Below are 11,526 nucleotides of genomic sequence, written 5' to 3' on the forward strand. Positions count from 1 at the left end.
AATGAATCCTTTCAATCAAAACCAACTAGAATATGTAAATTAATTTTAACTCTCTAAACTCACTCATTAACAATGAGTTTCAGCATGGACGACCCATACTCGATTATCAGTAGACATAAAATTCTGATAAATTCAAAACCTATAGTTTTATAATATTATAAATTAAAATAATTCAGTGGAAAAACATATTAAAATAAACATACTGTTAAAAGCAAATCTATGACAGCATAGAAGCTTTGATCATTTTCCAATCTTCAAAGTTACGCAGGGAACGTCGTTAAAGAGAAATTCGGTTTATTTAAGAAGGGTATGTTGTTTTTAAAAGTTCATAAACTCCATTAAGCTGTTCAAAGTAAAGTTCAGTGTTAAAAGCTTTGCCTACTTGAATGAGTTCAAAGAGGGTATCATCAAATCCGCACAAAAACGCAGCAGGTTTGACAGAAACGAACTGAAAACATTTATTTACCGTGGTTTCAAAAATCAAACAAAACATGTTCTAAAGTAATAAATTGTTACATTTTAATATATCATTAAATAATTTTCCGGTGTTTGGTGAATTTTCTTTTAAATATATTTTAAAGATAATCAATTTGAACACTAAATCTGCGCTTGCTAATAATTTTTCAAGATTATTCTTTTTGTGTATTTGGGGAAATTGTAGTTGTTTTTGTTATTTGAAATTTTTTTGTTGCAAATTTACACATATTTATTCATTGTAACATGTGCATCTGTCTAGCGAAACTTCTAGCTAGTGCAAAATCGATCAAACGGATTGAAATTTTACTGGTCGCACTCTAGGCTAGGGATGGGCAATGGTCGATAGTTTAGCACTATAAATTATCTAAAAAATTATCGATAGTTTTGAGATAGCAGGTTCTCATTTTCTATAGGTAGATTACCTACGCTACCTACCTATTCAATAAAGAAATTCGAGTAATTGAATGTAATTACACATTTCTTGATTACTTACCTAATTTCGCGGAATTAACTAGTACGTCCATAATCCGAGAGCTTCAAAATCTGCGGGAAAATAAAAAAAGCCATCGATAGTAGCATTGAGAGTCATGACGTATCGATTATCGATAGTAACTATCGACTATCGTCCATCCCTACTCTGTGCCCAAACATGTCTCTTTGGATATCTGTTTGCTGGTTCATTTTAAAGCGAGGAAACTCTGATTGGACGAACTTTGTTTACCACCTTTCAATTAATTAAGGTTTTAAGTTGAGATAAAAAAGTCAGTGTCACGTGCGGGACTCGAACCCACGACCTTCGGCTAGATACGCCCTGCTCTTCCACTTGAGCTATCGTGACATCGATCCACTCGGACACTAACATCCCATCTCAACCCTACCTTTTGAATTTTCTTATGATTCTTCCTTCTTGAAGGTGGGATAATAGGTCATCTCAAAAAACCACAACCAGTTTTTATCCACAACGTTTCGGATTTATTTTAATCCTTCCTCAGGTGAGTTAACGCCTGTACACAGAACAAATATTTTTTACATTTTTATATCAACATGGTTATCATTGTTTCTTCACTACTTACAATGGTTAAAAAAGTGGTCGTCAGTCATTAATATTTTATAACAATTTATTTTTTTAAAAATCCGAAACGTTGTGGATAAAAACTGGTTGGGGTTTTTTGAGATGACCTATTATCCCACCTTCAAGAAGGAAGAATCATAAGATTAACTGTTGAGCTCAAAATATTTTGAATTTTCCCTCCTTTTTGTCATTTTTTTAAATGTCGTGTAATCTATTTGATTCTCGGCGATAAATGAAATGGCCACGGAGACTTTAGTGAAGTATAATTCATTTTAACCTATTAAATTCACTAGTTTTCGTGGTCCGCTTGACCAATTAATATCTTTCAATTAATTAAGGTTTTTAGTTGAGATAAAAAGTAAGTGTCACGAGCGGGACTCGAACCCACGACCTTCGGCTAAATACGTCGCTGCTCTATCACTTGAGCTATCGTGACTTCGATCCACTCGGACGCCAACCTTCCATCTCAACTCCACCTTTTGAATTTTCCGTCCTTTTTGCCATTTTTTATCTCAACTTTCTTATCTCAACTAGAAACCTATTAGATATTAATTGGTCAAGCGGACCACGAAAACTAGTGTATTTGTTGACTACGTAATAAATTGTTACTTTTTAATATGCTACTAAATGATTTTCCAGTGTTTTGGTGAATTTTCTTTTAATTACAAAATACGAGTGTTCAGTTTTTTGTCATTGAGCGTAGATTTAATAATAGCTTTTGTACAAATTTACATACTTTAAAACAAATATATGATGATGTTTAGAAAGTTGGATATAATTACTTTGGAATAGTAATGGTTAAATTAGCTGGATTTATTGGACTGGTGCGTTAAGATTGAGGAGGTCGGAACCCCCTAGGGTTTCTCTTTGTGATCGATGACAATTAAAAGTTTGTTCTAAGACAATGTTCCTTGTTTCTAAGTCACGGACCTTTAACTACTACCCGTGTAAATAGGGTCTCAAATGAAACGTGCACATTTAATTTTGCGTCACAAACGATGCCAACTGTCCTCTACCCGATGGAGAAGAAATACCTTATAAAATTATAATTTCCTCATTACGTCAAACGGCTTTTTTTAGGGATTTTGATCGTTAAAGAGAGTTTGCCGTTTTTAAAGCCTCGGGGTTTCTGGTACACTAGCGTTCAATTTAATTATATTCTCCTTTGTCCTTTTTTCATTGTCCTTCACTATGCTTTTGACAATTTGCTGAAATATATAGAAAGAGGAAGTTTTGTGACTGATTTATTCTCTTGTATAATAAAAAAATGGAATAAACCTTATGGAAAAGAAAGTATATACGACAGTACGAGTAAAAATAGAGCATAATAATACCTATCATACATATATCATAGTGTGCACTAACATAGGTCACTCGAAAAATCTCACAACTATTGAGTAAGGTTAACGGCCAATTGTTAAGCATAAGTAATAAAAAGATCGGGGAAAAAGTACTTTCAGGTAGTCACTGAATATAATTATAGTTTGGATGATGACCATCGCAACATAGACTGCTACACAGATGGTTCATTTATCAAGGGTAGAGGGAGTGGTGCAGGAATCTACATACCTTTTTTTATTACATTTATTTGGTATTTACAACTACAAGTAATGTATGAAGTAAATATGTTCGTATATGTTGAATTATCATTTGAGGCTCTTGTAGGAGAAGTTGCCCAGTGGTAACACTCCTTCACACTGATATCTTGTTCAGTCTTCACACAATGAGAAGGTCTCGGGGCCACTTTCGCTTCAATCGTCTTGGAGGATTTTCAGGTAGGGTTGGAAGTGATAAATTTCGTACGAATAGATTACTGTGTGTGTTCAGTGATTGATGAAAGTTTTTGTATCGGGTTTTGATGGGTTCATGCACAAACGGGATGTGTAGGTCTTTATGGATAGTGTAATTTGAAACGTAAAAAGGAACATTTATAATTTGACGGAGAATTTTAGATTGGATTGATTGGAGACGTTGGGAATTGGAATCCTTGGTTGAGCCCCACACTTCACAACCGTACGCCCAGAGAGGTGTCTTGTAAATTAAAAGTTTATTTTCAAGGTCTAATTTTGATCGTGAGTCGAGTAGTCTTTTTAACAATTTATAACGTCGGTTTGTTGCTGTCTTTTCAGTCTTGTATGGGGATTCCAATTCAGTCGTTTATCCATGAAAAGTCCAAGATAACGCACAAGGTCAGTGGTAGGCAATGGAATTCCATTTATAATCACCGCAGGACAGATATTTTTACGTAAGGTAAAATTGATCTGTGTGCTTATTGTTAGGTTTACCTTTATTCTCCACTTTGTGAACCATATTGTTAATTCATTCAGGTGTTGTTGTAAGTGTTGAGTGTTAATTGAGGGGTCCGAATTGCGTGTAAGTATATGAATTCCCTGTATCATCAGCGAATGTGTGTGTCGAAATGTTAACGTGTGTAAGAATATCTGCAGTGTATATGGAAAATAGAAAAGGGCCAAGTATGCTTCCATGGGGAACACCTGCCCTCATGCGTATATAAGGTGAGAATTCAGTTCCCTGAGGACTCGACAAAATCGATCCGTCAGATAAGATCTCAGTATAAGATAGTACGTATGACGGAGGATGTTCCTCAATTTACAAAGCAAGCCCGAGTGCCAGACTCGATCGAAGGCCTGTTCTAAATCAAGAAAGACACCCAAGCATTGCTGTTTTTGTTCGAGGGAAGAGGCTATATTGTCAGCAACACGATGTAATTGTTGAGTTGTTGAGTGAAATGTGCGGAACCCAAACTGATGATCTGGAATAATATTAGAATTTTCAATTATTGTCAGTAATCGTCGGAGAAGTAGTTTTTCTAGTATTTTGGCAAGGATAGAAAGGAGACTAATGGGTCGATAGGAATTTGGAAGGTCAGAAGGTTTATTTGGCTTATGAATCATTTTAATTATAGAGAACTTCCATTGCAATGGAAAATATGTGGTCCTGAGTACAGCGTTGTATAGGTATGTTAAGAATAGTAAGCCTCTGTGGGGCAAATTTTTTCAATTTTGTCACACACCTAAATTAGGAATCAGCATTTCCTCCCCTCTTAGCAATAACACCTCTGTTTTACAGGCGGAAATCTGGGCCATTAACGTGTGTTGTAGAACACTTATGGAAAATAAAATTAAGGGAAAGGATATTAGAATTTTTTCTGACAGTCAAGCTAGTCTTAGATCATTACAAAAAGACTTGTCAACCTCAAGACTGGTGGAGGAAACGGTAGATTTTAACAATAGGATCTCTTTCAGGTTTGAGAACAAGGTAATCCTTATTTGGATACCAGCACATAAAGAACACTATGGTAGTGAAAAAGCGGATAGCCTGGGTTGGTGAGGTAGCGAAGGAGAGTATTAATAAGTGGGGCATGAAACAATTCCTTGTGGGCCCAGATTTCCGCCTGTAAAACGGAGGTGTTATTGCTAAGAGGGGGAGGAGATGCTGATTCCTAATTTAGGTATGTAGATCGAAGGAGTTTGTTAAGGTGATCAAACCAGCAGAATCGAAATGGCTATTCTCTATCTCAAGGAAGGAAATTAGGCGGCTGATAGGTATTCTGATGGGACACTGCCCACTGAGAAGACACCTTTCCGTAATGGACATTCTACCAGATCCTTTTTTGCCGTTTTTGCGAAATATAAGAAGAAACGGCAAGGCACTACCTCACAGAGTGTGATAGGTATGCTAGGTCCAGATTTGAAATATTTGAAAGACGGACATTACCAAATCACTCCCTGAGTTAAAATGGTCAAGAATCTTGGGGTTTGTGAACAAGTACAAGAGATTTATGCAGGACACGTGAGGCGACCTTTTAGGGATGGGGTACGAGTCTACCCAGACATTTAACCCCTCGGGTCTTGGTCGCCGCCCACCTTGCGTAATATATATATATATATATANTATATATATACATATATACCTATCATACAGAAGGACAATGGGAAGCACCATATTAAAATACTTTTTTATCAAACCATTAAATTTCAAACAAGAGAAAAAAACTTTGAATAAAAGTAACATTGATTTTTAATACTATCACTATGGATGAGAAGATTTTCAAAAAGTACTTGAGCGTTTAGCTAAGAAGTGCCGATAGAGATTAGGATCATGAAAGGCTTCAGCTATTGTAATTTTACTCAGCCTTTTAACCCGGATCGCCTATAATCCATGTAGTGATCTTGCATCAGCTAGGTAAATTTTTTCGAAAGAATAACACCAAATAAATAGGAAAAGATGAATTCGATATGTAGAATGCAATACAATGATGGAATGAAAGTTTCTGCTTCAAAAACAATATGTTTACAACTTGAAGTTTAAATCTAAAGAAAAAAGTCTTATAGATTTTAAATTATTTAAATGCCACAGGACACGTTACTCAATGACGAGAGCATAAGGAGCAAGAAGTCACGCGACAAGGTCGCAGATTCTCGGGATGGTAATTACAAAGAGGGCTTGGGCAGTATGGCTAGGAAGGATCGAGAATGTTGAACTTTTATGAAGAAAGGAATATTGAGGTCATTGTGGATAGTGAGGACAGAAGTAAGCAGCTTGGGGACTTCTTCTAAGGAAAGTATGGAGAGTTAGTAGTTTGAAGTTACCCTATAACTTCTCTGCATATGCATAAACAGGTAAAAATGAGAAATTCTAAAAATGAACCGGGAGCTGGAGTCTTCGGGATGAATCCAAAGGCCGAACTGAAGATAAAAACAGGTGAAGGAAGTCATGTGGCAAGGCCGCAGATTCTCGGGATGGTAAATTGTAATTGGCTTGGGTGATATGGCTAGGAAAAATCGAGAATGTTGAACGTTTATGATGGTCATTGTGGATAATGAGGACAGAAGTAAGCACCTTGGGGACTTCTTCTAAGGAAAGTATGGAGAGTTAATGGGTGGAGTTACCCCTCAACTTCTCTCCGTATGCCCAAACAGGTAAAAATGTTTTGTACAGCGTTACTTTGTTCTTTAGAGTCCTACAGTACTTAGGAGTAGCTGACTAAGTCATCTGTTTTGGTTTTGTCGCTTGAGCCTTGTATGGGGAAGTCCACGCCAGTTTAAATGTCTAAATATTTAACTTATGTAGGTGCTTGTAATCACCGGCTGTTCATGTATAGACGTATAGATGTACAACGTCATAATAATTTCAGTGCATTTATTTAATTTCAGTTTCATTTTCCGTATTTTTCACAATTCCTCCTGGATATTGGAGGTAACGTCTCAGGTGATAAAAGAGGTGTTGGGATGTATGGGCAAGTCATCAATTGGTTGTTCGTGTAAAGAGGAAAATTATGACCTTATCAGGGTTAGCAGGGCGGATAGCAGTCATCGACGAATAAGAAGGTCATCGAGGGGAAGTCAACGGTGTTGAGGGATCTTAGAAGTGGTGCCAGTATATTGCCCAAAGGAACACCAGAATTGATAGAATAAGCTTTGCCAGACGCTTGAGTTAACACTCATTAACATTATCAGTGGATAGGAGTCTTCAGTAGGCGATGAGGGTTGAAGGAATTCGACGGAATAAAACTTTGTAATTAACTGATGTGGGTGTTATGGTGTGTAGGTATGTCAGGGGTGTAAACCATGATTGATTCTAGGCTACTTGCTTGGGTCACGCCAGCCTTGAGTGGTGTGATGTCTGAAGATTCGGAGCCACATCAACTTGAACCAGCGATCCGAGATAAAAAAAAAAAACTCTTCAGAATGAGCAAATAGGTGTGTCCAGAAATGAGACCGGTACACTCTGTCAGATGTCTGTAAAAAGACGCTGGTGGGAAGACGGTTGCTGAGGTGGCTGGATGACGTATAATACCTTAGGAAGATATGAGAAAGAAGATGGAGACAGAAAAAGGAGTTAAGAAGACAGTGGCTTTTTTGATATGGCCCACGACTAACTCATGTTGTAGCGCCAAACAGTGCTTCCACTTTACAGTATTCTGTGACTTGTGAGCTACATATGACTGTTACTTCTTGGAATATTGTAATCAGGGTTCTCCATTTCGAGATGGTAGTTGATAGACCGTGGCCATTGTAACTGGCAACCTCACATCACTACAGTTAGATAAGTCTAAACTCACAGTAGTGATTAGTACTATCATACCGGTCACCGGCATCTGAGAAAACATCTGCACATGAGTATATTCTTCGATGTCCTATTTGTAGGTTATGCAAAGGAGGGGAAGAAACAGCAACCCATATCATCTTCGAATGAGAACTGTTCAATGGAAACATAACCTGATTTCAACGACAGTCAGTAAACTAGTACTTCTTAGGAGAGGGATCAAGTAAATTACACTGAACTAAAATCTAGGAAACTACAATAAGGCAGAAGGTTGCAGTGCTTGAGGAACAAAAACACCTTTCTAGTATACATCATCATCGTAACCATGTAAATTTATCTTGAAACTCTTGTTATTTAAATAATTTGTTTTTGGTTCTTTCTTTGTACGAAGCAAATGCATTTGTTTTAGTAAAAGAAAGAGGGTTTTTACGGGCAATAAATCCAGTGTATAGGTCGCAAAGTTAAATAAGTGAACTTTAATTGGATTTTACCCCTGATTTATTGTTGACCTTTGTACATTCTTTCGCCGCAACGTTGGACCAGATTTTAGTGCTGAGAAGAAGAAGAACAGAAGGAAGACAAATTCACAAAATCTCGCGGGCCAAACTGTTATTATACAATCAATCAGGAACCGAACCCATTTCGGGGATATTTTGGCTCTTTCTCTTAACCAGTATTGTCGGCCAAAAGTCATTGTTCAACGAGAGTTCAGCTCTTTAAGGGAACAGCTTGTAAGACTCCGAATGGCTCTGGAACAAAGGGCCGGCGACAACTTTCTCATTATTGCAAGAGACGAATTCTTCCTGGGAACCACCTTGAACAATGCCAAGTTTTGACATTAATCTCAAATTTTACCCCTGAGGAAAAAATTTCAAAGACTCTTCTTTAATAACGGCCAATTTACTTCAGCAAAATGTGGCATAGAATCGATTATGAGTAATAATAATTAATTCATATATTTTTTCTAATTCAACAAAGTTGAATAACATGCGAAACAAAGGGCTTTTGTTAAAAAATAAAAGTAAAAAATTCACATGGGCACAAAATAACGCACATGTTTGAATAAAAGCGTATTTTTAAATGAGAGCTATTGTATGACCTTTACTCATCATCAAGACATAAATTATACCACTCACAACAATGCATTACCTTAACCACTTCCTCTTTACAACTCTCTCAACCCTTTTCTTCCTTCAGAAGAAAACTACCACATTTACAAATCCACAAGTAGAAAATCCCCTGGACATTGACTAATAATCAACACTATACTTCGAAACCTCCCAAAAAGGCCACAATATATAATGCCACCCTACAACTACTCAAAATCCTTTCTTATGGAAATATGTCGTCATTATTCTTATTTCTAAAGCTCGCTAACCTCCCAACCAAAAATCTTCCTACATTCCCATCAGCCTCCTTCCTTCTATGTCCAAAATCCTTGGATTCCTTTATCGTTAGTACACATCGTAGATGTTCATAAAATCATTCCTTCTCATCAATTCAGCTTCCTTCCTTATCATTCCACGATTCAACAAGGTTAATTGTTGACATTACCTACCGGATAATAAAAAGTATTCTTCGGTGAGTTCGTTGATGTAGCACAGGTTTGTGATTGTTTCTGGCACTAGGGCATGCTTTATAAACGTAAACCCTTCCTACCCATTTCTTATTATTTTAACATGAAATCCTTTCTAAGCGACCACTGCTTCAGAGTGAGGTACAGCAACGAGTTCTCGGAAGTCAAACAAATGCAAGCCGTCGTTCCACAAGGGAGCATCCATAGTCCCATCTTTTAATAATTTATACTGCTGACCTATCTATACATTTTAATACCTTCATCACGACCTACGCGGAAGATACAGCAATTTTTTCGTCTAACTGGAATCTTTTCCGACCAGCATCAAAGAACACCTTGAGCTTATCAAAGACTGGTGGAAATAGTGTCCACATTAAAAAAAAAATAGCAAGAGATAACGATTTCCATTTGCGCTGCTTAGGATTTTACCTAGGCATTGCTTTCCCGTATACTCGGTCGTCCGTAAAAGGACAATGAGGATCTTTAACGTCCGCACCTAGCCTTCCGGCATTATCGGTTTTGATTCTCAAGATGAGAACTGACACACCTCCGCATACAACAGAAGTTATTCAGATATCGATTAACGGTCACTAATCTCTACACATATACAACAGAAGTGTGTAACTGCCGCAGCATTGGTGTAGAGGCAGCTCAGTCCCGTGGGGACAAGACAACCTCGCTCCCCGCTTGACCATTCCGAGTGGTCGGGTCCGCATTATGCATCGGAACGTATGCCGCGCGCAAAGGGCTACCTAGGCCGAAATGCATCAGCCTGGTTTCCCGCGCACTCCCTAGATAGAGAAGGCCACTCTATCTCTCAGAGTACTGAGGCTTCCCCAACGTAGAAACTTCGGATCCGCTCCGGCCGCGGTTTTGTTTAAAGTGCAATCGCTAACCACCCCCTAGAGGAGTACCGCCTACGGTAAAAGCCTCCAATCGAGCTCAGCCTACACCTACTCGAGTAGGAGCAACCGATTCACTACCCGTTCCCATCCTCCTATATGTACTCACTTCGGCGGTACATATACTAAAATCGGAACGAAACTAAGCGGTCACTGGCATCTGAGAAAACATCTACAAAACATGGGCATATACGACGATGATCCCATCTGAAGATTATGCAATGAGGAGGAGGAAACAGCCACCCATATCATCTTCGACTGCGAAGCAACAGCTCAATGGAGATTCAACCTAACAGAAAAAAACTTAGGGAATTAAATTGTAGCAGCAACCGTCAATGACCTGATACTTCTAAGGAGAAAGATAGAGTCTATTGACTGAACTAAGGAGCGTGCACAGAGCACTCGAATGGGCTACTATCCATTTCCATCCGCCACTTCTCACGTATTCGGGGGACACCGTCAGCGTAATCTGAGCGTCCTCAACGCTATACGCTTCGATTGTCCGTTCTTTCGCTTCCCGTGAGGCCGGTGAATAACGATGGTTTTACCTAGAAAGCAGACTGACGTGGAATCCCCACACAAGAGACAAAAACTTAACAGAAGACTTCTATGACCGAAATGTCAAGCCATCCAATATCCAGCGCATCCAATCCTTGCAATCAATAGACCTTGGACAAATCAAAAAAACCTCTTATTACAATACCCCCAACATTCCTAATGCAACAAACTGATCCATTTCCGATTTCAAAAGTTTCAAATCGTCTTCTTATCCATCTTAAATCTACAGCTTAAGCCCTCTACACATTTCCATCCCGAGAACCCTCACGTCGCTTTAATCGACAGCGAGACCTCCTTGCCCCTTAATTCCTCACATTGAGTGCTAGCATCAGCTGGTTTCTCATGGCATTTGGCCTACCAGTTGCAGCGCTGGCATTAGTCAGTGTTAGTGCAGTGACGTGTGGTGAAAAAACGTTTTGGCATCACGTTTGTAATATGTAATATGTACAATCTTTTTAAAAAGATAGTTCCTACTCACAGTAATTACTTACTTTTATTTGTTTAAAAACTATTTGTTTAAAAAAAATTGAACAACACACTCACTCCACCATTCGTCATTTATAGTAATATGTACGTCCCAATGGCCTTACCTTCTTCTTCCTCCCATTAAAATCAGCGGTGTCCCAAGGTTCTAGCATTTGTCCTATCCTTTTTTCCATTTATATTAACGACTTGCCCGACTCCATCCAGTCCTGTACTTATCACCTCTATATTCCGATGACTCCCAAATATTCCACCCTTCCGAACTTCACTAGGCCATTCTTAAGGTACAAAAAGACCTAAACTTCATCAACGAATGAGCACATAAAAATTCCCTAGTCCTCCATCCGTCTAAATCCACCACCATAATTATTGGGTCTAGGCAACTCCTC

The sequence above is a fragment of the Cimex lectularius genome, unplaced genomic scaffold, assembly GCF_000648675.2.
Source record: "Cimex lectularius strain Harlan isolate CLEC.00 unplaced genomic scaffold, Clec_2.1 scaffold164, whole genome shotgun sequence".
NCBI lineage: Eukaryota > Metazoa > Arthropoda > Insecta > Hemiptera > Cimicidae > Cimex > Cimex lectularius.